Source organism: Somniosus microcephalus, unplaced genomic scaffold (genome assembly GCF_052327205.1).
Source record: "Somniosus microcephalus isolate GS21.2 unplaced genomic scaffold, FLI_Smic_1.0 unresolved_chr8, whole genome shotgun sequence".
Lineage (NCBI taxonomy): Eukaryota > Metazoa > Chordata > Chondrichthyes > Squaliformes > Somniosidae > Somniosus > Somniosus microcephalus.
Window position 1 is genome coordinate 8,046,491 of NW_028225186.1, and position 15,908 is coordinate 8,062,398.

General features: G+C 45.5%; 3 non-coding genes across 3 annotated transcripts; 1 reads left to right on the forward strand and 2 right to left on the reverse strand.

The window, feature by feature from the left end:
- Positions 1–9,598: 9,598 nt before the first annotated feature.
- trnar-ucg (transfer RNA arginine (anticodon UCG)) lies at positions 9,599–9,687 on the reverse strand. Its single transcript is given in 2 exon segments — positions 9,599–9,634; positions 9,651–9,687. It is a non-coding gene; the product is annotated as a tRNA-Arg (tRNA).
- Positions 9,688–13,107: 3,420 nt separating this feature from the next.
- On the reverse strand, positions 13,108–13,189 carry trnas-cga (transfer RNA serine (anticodon CGA)). The gene has a single exon. It is a non-coding gene; the product is annotated as a tRNA-Ser (tRNA).
- A 2,407-nt stretch (positions 13,190–15,596) lies between these two features.
- Positions 15,597–15,689, forward strand: trnar-ucu (transfer RNA arginine (anticodon UCU)). The gene is made up of 2 exons: positions 15,597–15,633; positions 15,654–15,689. It is a non-coding gene; the product is annotated as a tRNA-Arg (tRNA).
- Positions 15,690–15,908: the final 219 nt, after the last annotated feature.

Below are 15,908 nucleotides of genomic sequence, written 5' to 3' on the forward strand. Positions count from 1 at the left end.
TCGTATTGTGGCCAAATGATTGATGAGCAAGGGTTGCATAAGTCGCCGGACAAGATTGAGGCTGCAGTCAAGGCTCCAGCACCAGAAAATGTGTCGCAACTGAGGTCGTTCCTCGGGTTGGTGAACTACTACCATAAGTTCTTGCCGAATTTATCTACAATTCTGCACCCACTGAACGCCCTCCTTCAAACTGGTGTAACATGGAAATCGAGTGATGAGTTTAAGCGTGCCTTTCAGGAATGTAAATGCCAAATCACTTCAAAAGAAGTATTGGCCCACTACAACCCAACACTACCGATTCGGTTGGCATGTGATGCGTCACCATACAGCATTGGAGCGGTGCTGTCACACAAATTCCGTGACGGTTCAGAGAGGCCAATAGCCTTTGCATCGCGCTCGCTAACGTCAGCAGAGCGTAACTACGCCCAGATTGACAGGGAGGCCCTCAGCCTGGTGTGGGGGGTGAAGAAGTTCAATCACTATCTGCACGGGCAGAAATTCACCCTACTGACTGATCATCAACACCTGGTCTCAATTTTTCACCCAAAGAAGGGCGTTCCGGTGATGACGGCGCAACGGCTGTAAAGATGGTTACTTTTTCTAGGGGCACATCAGTATGACATAGAGTACAAAGGTACGAAACAACATGGAAACGCTGATGGGCTGTCGCGCCTACCGTTGCCTACGGCGGAAGAAGCACCTGCAGTGGACCTGGTGGAGATATTCCATGCGACCATAGCCGAATGTTTACCTGTTACAAACGCAAGTATTGAGAAGGAAACCCGAAATGACCCGAAACTCTCTCGGGTCTATGATTTGACGGTGAAGGGTTGGCCAGCATATGGCGACTCACTGTTGCCAGCATTCTCGCCAAGGAGGGAACAGCTGTCAGTGTGCCGGGGAACCTTGATGTGTGGATCCCGAGTGGTAATTCCACCCAAGTTGAGAGATAGATTACTCAATTAGCTTCATGAGGGTCATCTGGGAGGGGTAAAAATGAACAGCCTAGCCAGGGCGTTTGTGTGGTGGCCGGGAATCGATAAAGAAATCGAGGATATGACCAAGAGATGCACAGGATGCCAGAAGGTCCAAAACGCTCCACCACAGGCCCCGCTACATCCATGGGAGTGGCCATCATCTCCATGGCAACGGGTACACATTGATTTCGCTGGTCCATTTATGGACTCAATGTTTCTAATCGCTGTGGACGCACATTCGAAATGGCCAGAGGTCATTAAAATGTCCTCCACCACCACGGAGAAAACTATTGCAGTCCTAAGGACCATCTTCGCCAGGAATGGGTTGCCAGAACAGATCTGTCCCGACAATGGCCCACAGTTTGAGTCTGAGGATTTCCGGAGGTTCCTGAAGAATAATGGGGTGAAACATTACACATCTGCCCCATATCATCCAGCAACAAATGGATTGGCTGAGAGGTTTGTTCAGACCTTTAAAAAGGCCATAAAGGCAATGTATAATGACGACATACCACTGCAACACAAGGTGGATAACTTCCTGTTTGCCAAACTCCAGCCGTACTGTTTTTCAACCGGAGACTAAGATGTCGCTTGGATTTGCTCAAAACAAACATAAGACGAGATGTTGAGGATAAGCAGTTCCAGCACATAAATGAGAAGCCAACCAGGAGCTTCAAGATAGGGCGACCAGTCTTGGCCCTCGACTAACGAACAGAAAATGGCATACAGGCACGATATGCACACAGCAGGGACCACTAATGTACACAGTGGACGTTGGAGAGAGCATCGTGAGACGCCATGCTGACCAGATTCTAGAGGCACAGGAACAAGCCAAACCTGTACCACAAGCATGTACACCTGGTAATGAGCCCAAAGTACAGTTTGCATCTACCTCAGAAGCAGGGGTATTGGAAGCTGACGAACCAACCAATGACAATGAGCCAGAATTGACTCCACCACCTGAACAGGATACTCGAGAAAGGGGCTATCCAGTCCGGATCAGGAAGCCTCCTCAAAGACTGAACTTATAATTGACTATTTCAGTTGATGTATATATTACTGAGAAAATTGTAATTGTAATTAATTATTATTTAGTAGTTAAATGAATGTTATGTACTGTTTATCTAAAATGGGAGGAATTGTTTTGTATGTACCTTTAAGGGAATAACTGGTCTTAGACTGCAGTACCAGCAGTGACCACCCCTATATAGAAGGCCCTAGCAGGCTTCTGTAGTTTCAGTTTCAATCTGCCTCTTGTTCAGTAAAGTACCTGTTAAACTGTTCTCCCGAAGTCCGTGTATTATTGAGGCGCGGACTTTACATGTATGATCCACGTCATGCCATTTCCTTATTCCACATTATAATTTCGTCTGTCTCTGCCTCTAATGGACCCACCTTTAATTTCACTTATCTATTCCTTTTTACACACTTAAAGCTCTTACAATCTGTTTTTAAATTTCTTGCTAATTTATTCTAATTCTATTTTCTCCCTCTTTATCAATCACTTGGTCATCTTTTGCTGATTTTCAAAACATGCCCAATGCTCAGGCTTACTACTATTTTTTGCAACATTGTAAACCTCTTTTTTTAATCTAAAACTATCACGAACTTCTCCAGTTAGCCATGCTTGTACCACTTTTTCAGTGTCGTTTTTATTCCTCAACGGAATGTATATTCGTTGAGAATTCTGAATTATTTCTTTAAATGTTTGCCATTGCTTATATACCGTTATATATTGTAACTAATTTCACAATCTAACTTAGCCAACTCGCCCTATATAACTCCGTAATTCACTTTGTTTAAATTTAAGCCCCTAGTTTCTGACTTAACGGCATCATTCACAAACGTAATATGAAATTCTATCATATTATGACCAATCTTCTCCAGAGGATCCTTTATGATAAGGTTACTAAATAACTCTGTCTTATTGCACAATACAAGATCTAAGTTAACCTGTTCCCTAGTTCTTTCTGCGAAAAATTGTTGTAGAAAACTGTCTCGAATGAAATGAACCGTCCGCTATGCTACTTCTGTCAATTTTCTTTGTCCAGTCTACATGAACAGTAATGTCTCCTACGATTATTGCCTTACCCTTGTTCCATGCTCCTCTAATTTCCTGATGTAAAATCTGTCCAACATCATGATTACTGTTAGGGGGGCTTTAAACTACGCCCACCACTGCTTTCTACCATTTGTTATTCCTGAGCTCCGCCCATACTGATTCTACATTCTGATTTTCTGGGATTTTCTCACTACTGGCTTTATCTCACCCTTTATTATCTGGCTACCCGCCTCCTTTTCCATTTTGCCTAATGTTTCTAAAAGTCAAGTACACTGGAATATTTTGCTCCCAACCTTGGTTACCCTAAAACCACGTCTCAGTAATGGCTACTGGATCAAAGACAATTATTTCCATTTGTGCCATTAATTCATCTGTTGTGGAATGACTGTTTCGTGCGACATTAGTTATAACTTTTTATTATTTTACCCTAATGTGGTTTTTGGCAGTATTGCCCTATTACAGCCTTTAAAATCTCGGTCCCTTCCTGACAGAATCTGCTTGATTTTACCCCAATCGCTATTCTGTTCTACAGCCTTGACTTTTCTCCTTGGATTATAAACTTGCCCTTACCTGAGCCCCCCGTCCTCTCCCCCTTATTCGGGATTCTTCTTCTTAGAGCAGAGAGATCAACAGTTGTTCAAAATCATGTAGGATTTGATAGAGTAAATGTGGAGAAACTGTTTGCAGTGGTTGAAGTGTTGGTAACCAGAGCTCACAAATTTAAGGTGATTGGCAAAAGAACCAGAGGCGACATGTGGAAATATATTTTTAAGCAGCGAGTTGTTATGATCTGGAATGGGTGGTGGAAGCAGATTCAATAGTAACTTTCAAAAGGGATTGGATAAATATTTGACGGGAAAATGTAGATGGCTTTGGGGAAAGAGCAGGGGAGTATTACTAACTGGATAACTCCACCAAAGAGCTGTCACAGGCACAATGGGCCAAATGGCCCAACTCTGCGCTGTCTCACACTGTGACAGTATGATTAAACTTGACATGTAAATTAATCCCATCAATCCCAAATCACATGGGTTTGCGGCACCATTTCTCCAGCGAACCCTGCCAAAATGATGACCCTCTCTCTCTCTCTCTCTCTGTCTCTCACTCTCTCTGTCTTTCTCTCTCTGTCTCTCTCTCTCTGTCTGTCTCTCTCTGTCTCTGTCTCCCTCTCTCTCTGTCTCCCTGTCTCTCTCTCTGTCTCTCTGTCTCTGTCTCGCTCTCTCTCTCTCTGTCTCTGTCTCTCTCTCTGTCTCTCTCTCCCTGTCTCTCTGTCGCTCTGTCCCTGTCTCTGTCTCGCTCCCTCTCTCTCTGTCTGTCTGTCTCTCTCTCTCTCTGTCTCTCTGTCTCTCTCTCTGTCTCTCTCTGTCTCTCTTTCTGTCTCTGTCTCTCTCTCACTCTCTCTCACTCTCTCTCTCTCTGCCTCTCTCTGTCTCTGTCTCGCTCTCTCTCTTTCTCTCTCTGTCTCTCTCTCTTTCTCTGTCTCAGTCTCTGTCTCGCTCTCTCTCTCTCTCTCTGTCTCTGTCTCTACCTCTCTCTCTGTATCTCTGCCTCTCTCTCTCTCTCGCTCTCTCTCGCTCTCTCTCTCTCTCGCGCTCTCTGTCTCTCTGTCTGTCTCTCTCTCTCGCTCTCTCCCTCTTTCACTCTCTCTCTCGCGCTCTCTCTCTCTCTCTCTGTCTCTCTCTCTGTCTCTCTCTCTGTCTCTTTCTCTGTCTGTCTCTCTCTCGTTCTCTGTCTCTGTCTCTCTCTCTCTCTCTGTCTCTATCTCTCTGTCTCTCTCTGTCTCTCTCTGTCTCTCTCTCTCTCTCTCTCCCTCTCTGTCTCTCTCTCTCTCCCTCATTCACTCGCTCTCTCCCTCTCTCGCTCTCTCTCTCTCTCTCTCGCTCTCTCTCGCTCTCTGTCTCTCTGTCTGTCTCTCTCTCTCTCGCTCTCTCCCTCTTTCACTCTCTGTCTCGCTCACTCTCTCTCTCTCACTCTCTCTCGCTCGCTCTCTCCCTCTTTCACTCTCTCTCTCGCTCGCTCTGTCTCTCTCTCTGTCTCTCTCTCTGTCTCTCACTCTGGCTGTCTATCTCTCTCTCTCTCACTCTCTCTCACTCTCTCTCACTCTCTCTCTGCCTCTCTCTGTCTCTGTCTCTCTCTCTCTCGTTCTCTCTCTGTCTCTGTCTCTCTCTCTCGCTCCCGCTCTCTCTCTCTCGCTCTCTCCCTGTTTCACTCGCTCTCTCCCTCTCTTGCTCTTTCACTCACTCTCTCTCTCTCTCTCTCTGTCTCTCTGTCTCTCTGTCCTAAAGTCCGGGAGCAAACAGCACACAGCACAGGTAAACTTGTCCATTCATAAGCAGAGAGGTTATGTTAAATTTAAATAGAACCATGGTTAGACGGCACTTAGAATACTTTGCAGTGTTCTGGTCTCCATTTTACAAAAAAATATAGAGAACTGGCGAAGGTGCAAAGAAGATTGAGAAGAATGATGCCAGAACTGAGAGAGTATAAATATCAGGACAGTCTGAGCAGGCTGGCGCTCTTTTCTATGGAAAAAGGAGGCTGAGAGGTGACCTTTAAAATTCTTTTAAATTATGAAGGGTTTTGATATTTCAAATTAATGAACAGATCCGCTTCGAACAGGGTTCAAACCAATGCACCTAATTCACAATGAACTCCGAGACCAACGCCGCAACCAATCAGATAGCGCAGCTGAAAATACAACTCTTTGAAACAGGCACAGATGCAGAATGATCATAGAATCATAGAATGGTTACAGCACAGAAGGGGGCCTTTCGGTCCATCAAGCCCGTGCTGGCTCTCTGCACGAGCACTTCAGCTAGTCCCACCCGCACACCTGCCCGTGCCCCGCAGCTCTGCAATTTCTGCTCATTCAGGTACTTATCCAAGTCGCTTTTGAAGGCTATGATTGAATCTGCCTCCGCCACCCTTCCCAGTTACTAACCACTCACTGCGTAAAAAAGTTTTTCCACGTGTCGCATTTGGTTCTTCTGCAAATCACATTACATCTGTGCCCTCCGGCTCTCGACCCTTCTGACATAAGAACATAAGGAATAGGAGCACAACTAGGACATTTGGTCCTTCGAGCCACTATCTGCTCTGACTGGACCGCTCATGATTTTGAAATGGACCGGGAATGTCATGATCTGTCGTAACAGCACATCCCGTTTAAACAGGCACAGAATGATCCGGGGCTGACAGTACATCCCTTTTAAACAGACACAGAAAGATCCGGAACTGACTGCACATCCCTTTTAAACAGACACAGAATGATCCGGAACTGACAGCACATCCCTTTTAAACAGACACAGAATGATCCGGGATTGACAGCACATCCCTTTTAAACAGGCATAGAATGATCCGGGACTGACAGCACATCCCTTTTAAACAGACACAGAATGATCCGGGATTGACAGGCAGCCTTCAGTTGTCTGTAAATAAACAGACTTTCTAACATGCACCGTTCACATTCACCCACCAGGGCGCACACTCGCCTTTACTTACACTGCAGAATTGCTTACATGCACCGTGCCTGTTAAACCACCAGGTGGGGCACATTCGCCATCATTTTTAAAGTATACTTATATTAATAGCAATTTTTGTTAAACAAGTCTATTATTTTCCCCTAATACCCCGGTCTAGCAAAAGTCTATCGATCTCAGATATACAATCATTAAATGATCTCGCAATAACTGCCTTTTGTGGGAGGAGTTCCATAGTTCGACCTTTCTTTGTATGAAGAAATGTTTCCTAATTTCTCTCTTGAACGGCCTGGTTCCTGTTTTAAGGTTTGGTCCACTTGACCTAGACTCTACCTCCCCCCCCCCGCCTCCGACACCTTCCCCCCCACCCCCATTCCTCGCCCCAGCGGAAAACGTTTCCCTCTGTCTACTCTATCAATTACCTTCAATACCCTAATAATCAGAATCTGCCCACATGGCAGACTGGTAAGACAGGTAAACGCCCAAAGGATCCAAGGAAAGTGACAAGTTGGAAGCAAAGGGTAGTGGTCGATGGGAGTTTTTGTGACTGGAAAGCTGTTCAGTGGGATTCGGGAGGGCTCAGTACTAGGTCCCGTGCTTTTTGTGTTATATCTCACTGATTTAGACTTCAATGTAGGATTAAGAAGTTTGCCGATGTTATATAAACATTGTCCATATGGTTGTTAGTGAGGAAGAAAGCTCCAGACTGCAGGACGTTATCAATGAATTGGTCAGGTGGGCAGAAAAGTGGCAAATGGAATTCAATTCGTGGAAGTGAGAGGTAATGCATTAGGAGAGGCCTAACAGGACAAAGGAATACACAATAAATGGTAGGATATTGAGAAGCCTAAAAGAACAGAGGGACATTGGAGAGCATGTCCCCAGGTCCATGAAGGTAGCAGAACAGGTAGATAAGGTGGTTAAGAAGGCAATAGCAAAAGACTGCGGATGCTGGAATCTGAAATAAAAACAAAAAGAGCTGGCAATATTCAGCAGGTCATTATTTCAGATTGCCTGCTGAATATTTCCAGCATTTTCTGTTTTTATTTCAGATGAGCTGCTGAATATTTCCAGCAGTTTCTGTTTTTTTATTGGTTAAAAATCTTAGGGAATATTTTCCTTTATTGGCGGCAGGTGGTTAAGAAGGCAAATGGTATCTTGGCCTTCATAGCGAGAGGGTTTGAGCACAGGAACAGGGATGTCTTGCTGCAGTTGTACAGGGCCTTGGTGAGACAACATCTTGAGTATTATGTGCAGTTTTGGTCGCCTTTTCTGAGGAAGGATGTTTTGCCATGGAAGGACTTCTGCAAAGACTCACCAGGCAGATAGCTGGGATGGCAGGAATGATGTATGAGGGGAGATTGTGTCGATTGGGCTTATACTCACTGGAGTTTAGAAGAATGAGAGGGGTTCTAATTGAAACGTATAACATTCTGACAGGGCTGGACTGACTAGATGCAGGATCGATGTTCCCGATGGTCGGTGAAACCAGTACCAGGGGTCACAGACTAAGGATAAGGGGTAAGCCATTTCGGACAGAGATGAGGACGAATTTCTTCATCCAGCGAGTGGTGAACCAGTGGAATTTTCTACCACAGAAGGCAGCAGAGGCCAATACATTAAATATATTCAAGAAGGAGTTGGATATATTTCTTAAGGCTAAAGAGATCAACGGTTATGGGGAGAAATCAGGAACCGGATACTGAATTTGGATGATCAGCCATGATCGCATTGAATGGTGGAGCAGTCTCGAGGGGCCGAACGGCCTACTCCTGCTCCTATCTTCTATGTTTCTATGTTTCTATTAGCCAAGGCATAGAATTCAAGAACAGGGAGGTTATGCTTGAACAGTATAAATCACTAGTTAGGCCGCAGCTAGAGTACTGAAGACAGTTTTGGTCACCACCCTACAGGAAAGATGTGATTGCACTAGAGAGGGTACAGAGGAGATTTACTAGGATGTTGACAGGACTGGAAAATATTACCTATAAGTAAAGATTGGATAAGGTTGGGTTGTTATCTTTGGAGCAGAGGAGGTGGAGGGGAGACATAATTGAGGTGCATAAAATTCTGTGGGGCCAAGATAGAGTGGATAGGAAGGACCTATTTCCCTTAGCAGAAATGTCAATGATCAGGGGCGTAGATTTAAAGTAACTGGTAAAATGGTGAAAGAGGAGTTGACAACAACCATTTTCACACAGAGAGTGGAGGGAATCTGGAAGTCACTACCGATCACATTAATAGAAAGCACTATGGATATGTACTTGAAGTGCTGCAACCTACAGGGCTACAGACGCAGAGCTGGAAAGTGGGATTAGGCAAAATATCTCTTTTTCATCCGGCAAAGACACGATGGGCCGAATGGCCTCCTTCTCTGGCGTAAATTTCTGTATTTCTATGATCTCTGCCCTTTATCTTCAATATTCCAGGGAATACAAGCCTAGATTATGTGATCTCTGCTCATAGCCTAACCCTTGGAGCCCTGGAAACACACTCGTGAATCTGCACCGCACTCCCTCCAAGGTCAATATATCCTTTCTAAGGTGCAGTGCACAGAACTGTACACAGTGGCCTAACCAGGCCTCTGTACAGCTGTCACACAACTTCCTTCCATTTACATTGTGCAGGGCAGTTGTACTAATAGTTTGCACAGGTCATTTCACTGTTGAAATGTTACATTTGCGCAACTGCGATGGCCGAGTGCTTAAGGCATTGGACTTGAAACCCAATCCCCGTGCAGATTCGAGCCCTGCTCGCAGCGATTCTACTGCAATTTATTTACTTTATTTCATCGGTTCACTGTGGAGATCACTGGCCCCGAAACTGATCAGAATTCTCTCCACTGCACGTTATTACACTGATTAACCCAAAGCTGTTGTTCCAATTGGAAACACTAATTTGTCATCAATTAGAAATTGTGGATTTGTTTGAAACTGTTGGCAAAGATCAGTGAGAAATTTACACATAAGACAGCACCTAAAAATTCCATTTAATAAAGAACCCTGCAATGTTTGGAAGGAAAAGAGTGGAAACGCAGTTTGGTTTTCTAAAGTTGACCATGAATTAAAAAGTGTGTAAAACGACCACGGCAGGACTCGAACCTGCAATCTTCTGATAGCATCAGAATTTACACCGAAGTCAGACGCCTTATCCATTAGGCCACGCAGCCACACAAAGGAAAGCTCAACAAATCCTAATAATGAGTGATGAAACTCCGTCACTGTGTTCATTTCAATAACAACAGAGAATGCTGGGAACACTCAACAGTTCAGGCAGCATCGAGTGAGGGAGAAACAGAGTTAACCTTTCAGGTCGAACCCTTCATCAGAACTGGAAAAGGTTAGGGAAGAGGGATTTTTAAGCAGGGCTGGGTGGAGGTGAGGTAAGAATAAACGGAATGTCTGTGATAGAATGGAAGGCAGGAGAGATTGACTTACAAAAGGGATGATGGTGCAAGGCAAAAGCAGAGGTAATAGGACAAGTTAACGATCAAAAGATGGCTCAATATGAGGTGTGAATGATTATGGCAGAAACATTAACAAATGTCATGTGAAGAAACATGGGAACAAATTAAAAAAATAAAAGAAATACAGGGGCCAATTAATAGCCTGAAATTGTTGAACTCGGTGTTAAGTCCAGAAGGCTGTAAAGTGCCTAATAGAAAGATGAGGTGCTGTTCCTCGAGCTTACGTAGAGCTTCATTGGAACAGTGCAACAGGCCAAGGAAGGAGAAATCAGAGAGGGAGTGGAGCAGATAATTATAGTGACAGGTGACCGGAAGCTCGGGGTCACACTTGCCAACTGTTCTGCAAAGCGGGCACCCAATCAGAATTTGGTGTCACAATGTAGATTCAGCGAATACAGTAACTAAATTGTAAGAAGTACAGGTAATCGCTGATTCACCTGGAAGGAGTGTTTGGTGCCCTGGGCGATGGTAAGGAAGGAGTTAAAAGGGCAGGTGTTGTCTCTCCTGCACTTGCATGGGATGGTGCTGGGCGAAGGAGAAGGGGTGTTGGGGTGATAGAGGAGTGGAACAGGCTGCCATGGAGAGAGCGGTCCCTTCGAAATGCTGAAAGGGAGGAGGGGAAGATGTGTTTGATGCTGGAGGTGGTGGAAATGGCGCAGGATGATCCGTTGAATGTGGAGGCGGGTGGGGTGAAAGGTGAGGACAAGGGGGGAACCCTATCATGTTTCTGGGAGTGAGCGGAAGGGATGAGAGCAGTAGTGCGGGAAATGGAACAGACACGGTCGAGTGTCATGTCGACCATGGTAGAGGGGGATCCTCAGTTGAGGAAAATGGAAGACATACCGGAAGCACTGGTATGGAAGGTGGCATCATCAGAACAGATGCAACGGAGACAGAGAAGCTGGGAGAATGGAATAGAATGGAATGGATAAATCCCCAGGGGTCTTGACAGGGTAGATGCTGAGAGGGTGTTTTCCCTCATGGGGGAATCTAGAATCAGGTGGCATAGTTTCAGAATAAGGATTTGTCCATTTAAGACGCAGATGAGGAGGAATTTCTTCTCTCAGAGGCTTGTGAATCTTTGGAATTATCTACACCAGAGAGCTGTGGAGCCTGAATCATTGATTATATTCAAGGCTGAGATAGACAGATTGTTGAACTATCGGAGCGTCAAGGGTTAAGGGGGAACAGGCAGAAAAGTGGAGTTAAGGCCAAGATCAGATCAGCCATGACCTTATTGAATGGTGGAGCAGGTGCGAGGGGCTGAATGGTCTACTCCTGCTCCTATATCTTATGTTCTTATGTTCTTATAAGGACAGCAGGTGCATGGGAACACCATCACCTCCAAGTTCCCCTTCAAGTTACACACCATCCCGACGTGAAAATATATCACCATAACTTCATCGTCGCTAGGTCAAAATACTGGAATCCCTCCCTAACAGTGCTATTGGAGTACCTTCACCTCATTGACTGCAGCGGGCCAAGAGGGCTTCTCACTACCACCTTCTCAAGGGCAATTAGGGATGGGCAATTAATGCTGGCCTTGCCAGCGATGCTCAAGTCCTAGGAACAAATTAAATTAAATTAAAATTGTCACGACTGGATGTGGAAGGATTGCAGAGCTTTGATCTGATCCGTTGGTTGTTGGATCGCTTAGCTCTGTCTACACATGCGGTTTCCATAGCTTAGCATGTGTGTAGTCCTGAGTTGTAGCTTCATGAGGTTGGCACCTCATTTTAGGTACGCCTGGTGCTGCTCCTGAAATGCTCTTCTACACTCCTCATTGAACCAGGGTTGGTCCCCTCTCTTGATGCTAATGGTAGTGTGAGGAATACACCAGTCCATCAGGTTACAGATTGTGGTGGAATACAATTCCAAAACTGAGGCCCCCTCTACCCTCTCGGGTGGACATAACAGATCCCATGGCACAATTGTAAGAAGAGCAGGGGGTGGTGAGGTTTACCCCGGTGTCCTGTCGCCAATATTTATCCTCAAATCACCATCACTAAAACAGGTTATCCTCGATTATCACATTGTGGGAGCTTGCTGTGCACAAATTGGCTGCTGCTCTTTTTCCAACATTACAACAGTGACTACAACTACATTGCCTGTAAAGCGCTTTGAGACGTCCTTAGGTGAAAGGCGCTGTAGAAATCAGAGTCTTTCTTTTATAGCCTTCGAAGTCACAGAATCACAGAAACCCCACAGTGCAGATAGAGGCCATTTCGGCCCATCGAGCCTGCACCGACACATAACCCACCCGATCCCCGTAACCCCTACACCAACATATATCCCACCCTATCCCGATAACCCCACGTTTTTAATCCCCCTAACACTAAGGGTCAATTTATCATAGCCAATCAACCTAACCCGCACATCTTTGGACTGTGGGAGGAAACCGGAGCACTGACAACTGACAAAAAACAAAAATCAACATAAATTGAATTTAACAGTAAAAGGAGTTAAGGCAGGTCGGTTAGCTCAGTAGGTTAGAGCATAGAGCTAATAACGCCAAGGTCGTTGGTTCGATCCTCATACGGGCCATTTACTTTTTGATGGTGTGGGTAGTTTCTTAATTTTGCTGTTTGCTGAAAAGATTGGAGCTGTAATACTTTGAAGCAAAGCTCCAAAACCTTAGTTCTGCAGAGAGCTCAAGGAACTGGAATGTTGACCCTGTGTCTATCTGTCCACAGATGGCGCTGATCTACAAATTACTCCTACTGGTCGCGTGGCCTAATGGATAAGGCGTCAGACTTTGGTATTAATTTCTGAGGTTATCAGGATATTGGAGGTTCGAGTCCTGCCATGGTCTTTTTACTCACTTTTTAATTCGTGTTCAGTTTTACAAAACCAAACCTTGTTCCCATTTAGTAGCTGAAGGTGATTCCATAACAAACACTTTGGGCTCTTTATAATTAGTATTTTTGATGCTGCTTTGTGTGTGCATTGCTCACAAGTTCCCAACAAATCCACAATATCTAATTGATGCCGATAAATTATTAGTGTTTCAATTGGAACTTTGGGTTAATCAGTGTAATAAAGTGCAGTGGAGGGAATTCTGATCAATTTCGGGGCCAGTGATCGCCACAGGGAGCCGATGAAAAAAAACATTTGCATCAAAGTCGCTGCGAGCAGGGTTCGAACCTGCGCGGGGAAACCCCATTGGATTTCGAATCCAACGCCTTAACCACTCGGCCATCGCAGCTGCACATTAGCAGCGAGAAAATGCTTCCTACTGTGAGTGAGTCAGGAACTAGCTCAGAGAAGACAGGTCATAAATACTCACCGATAAATCCAGCAGGGAATTCAGGATTAACTTCTTTGGCCAAAGAGTGCTGAGAATGCAGTAGTTGAGGTGAATACTACTAGATGCATTTAAGAGGAAGGGAGAAAGGAATAGAAGGATATGCTGATAGGATTGTTAAAATTCGTTTATGGGTTGTGGGTGCGCTGGCAAGGCCAGCATTAAATGCCCATCCCTAATTGCCCCTTGAGAAGGTGGTGGTGAGCCACCTTCTTGAACCGCTGCAGTCCGTGTGGTGAAGGTGCTCCCACAGTGCTGTTAGGGAGGGAGTTCCAGGATTTTGACCCAGCGACGATGAAGGATCGGCAATACACTTCTAAGTCAGAATGGCGTGTGACTTGGAGGGAAACTTGGAGGTGGGGGTGTTCCCATGCGCCTGCTGTGCTTGTCCTTCTAGGTGGAAGAGGTTGCGTGTTTGGCAGGTGCTGCTGAAGAAGCCTTGGTGAGTTGCTGCAGTGCATCTTGTAGATGGTACGCACTGCAGCCACGGTGCGCCGGTGGTGGAGGGAGTGAATGTTTAAGGTGGTGGATGGGGTGCCAATGAAGCGGGCTGCATTGTCCTGGAAACTGTCGAACTTCTTGAGTGTTGTTGGAGCTGCACTCATCCAGGCAAGTGGAGAGTATTCCATCACACTCCTTAGTTGTGCCGTGTAGATGGTAGAAAGGCTTTGGGGAGTCAGGAGGTGAGACACCCGACGCAGAATGCCTAGCCTCTGACCTTCTCTTGTTGTCACAGTATTTATGTTCAATGGTAACCCCCAGGATGTTGGTGGTCAGCTCCTTTGTTCATGTTGGACCAAGGTTTTAATGAAGTTGGGAGCCGAGTGCTCTTGGCAGAACCCAAACCGGGCATCAATGAGCAGGTTATTGGTCAGTAAGTGCCACTTTACAGCACTGTGGATGACACCTTCCATTACTTTGCTGATGATTGAGAGTAGAGAGTAGACTGATGGGGCGGTAATTGGCTGGATTGGATTTGTCCTGCTTTTTGTGGACAGGACATACCTGGGCAGTCTTCCACATTGTTGGATAGATGCCAGTGTTGCAGCTGTACTAGAAAAGCTTGGCTGGAGCACAAGTCTTCAGAATAATAGCCGGGGTGTTGTCAGGGCCCAGAGCCATTGCTGTATCCAGTGTGCTCAGCCTTTTTTTGATATCACGTGGAGTGAATCGAATTGGCTGAAGACTGGCTTCTGTGATGGTGGGGACCTCAGGAGGAGGCTGATATGGATCAGGCATGGTGGTCCGTCCAGTTTCATTTTTATTATTTTGTTTCATAGCGGTTTGTTACAACTGAGTGGCTTGCTAGGCCATGTCAGAGGGCAGTTAAGAATCAATCACATTGCTATGGGACTGGAGTCACACAAAGGCCAGACCGGGTAAGGACGGCAGATTTCTTTCCCTGAAAGACATTAGTGAACCAGATGGGTTTTTACGACAATCCGATAGTTTCATGGTTACCATTACTGATTCTAGTTTTATTTGGGGGGTGAGGAGAAATAGAGAAGGAGGAGCCTCGTGTGGAGACCAGTTCGTGCAAATGGACTGTTTCTGTGGGGCAGACTCTATAATATTATGTAACACCCGTTTTAATCAGACACAGAATGATCCGGGACTGACAGCACATCCCTTTTAAACAGATACAGAATGACCAGGGACTTACAGCACATCCCTTTTAAACAGACACAGAATGATCCGGGACTGACAGCACATCCCTTTTAAACAGACACAGAATGATCCGGGACTGACAGCACATCCCTTTTAAACAGACACAGAATAATCCGGGACTGACAGCACATCCCTTTTAAACAGACATAGAATAATCCGGGACTGAAAGCATGTCCCTTTTAAACAGACACAGAATGACCCGGGACTGACAGCACATCCCTTTTAAACAGACACAGAGTGATCCTGGGCTGACAGTACATCCCTTTTAAACAGACACAGAATAATCCGGGACTGACAGCATGTCCCTTTTAAACAGACACAGAATAAACCGGGACTGACAGCATGTCCCTTTTAAACAGACACAGAATGATTCGGGACTGACAGCAGGTCCCTTTTAAACAGACACAGAATAAAACGGGACTGACAGCATGTCCCTTTTAAACAGACACAGAATGATCCGGGACTGACAGCATGTCCCTATTAAACAGACACAGAATGATCCGGGACTGAAAGTAGACCCCTTTTAAACAGACATGGAATGCTGCCTGACCTGCAGAGTGTTTCCAGCATTTCATCTGTTTATATTTCAGATTTCCAGCATCAACACTATTTTGCTTTTGTAATAGAACTTTATGTAATTGGCTCTGTGGCGCAATGGATAGCGCATTGGATTTCTAGTTATATGTCAGATTAAAGCATTCAAAGGTTGTGGGTTCGAGTCCCACCAGAGTTGGATTTTGGGCGAGGGTTCAGTGGTTCCTCCACTGACAGTACATTTTGCAGTAAATCGGTAATTCAGAGAAGGGAAACTACCGCCCCGACACTTTCCCTCTGAGTGCTCTCTACCCCTGAGTCCGTGACACAGGAGCAGGAGGAGGCCATTCAGTCCCATGGCCGTTTTACATAGGAACAGGAGGAAACCATTCAGTCCCATGACCCTTTTACACAGGAA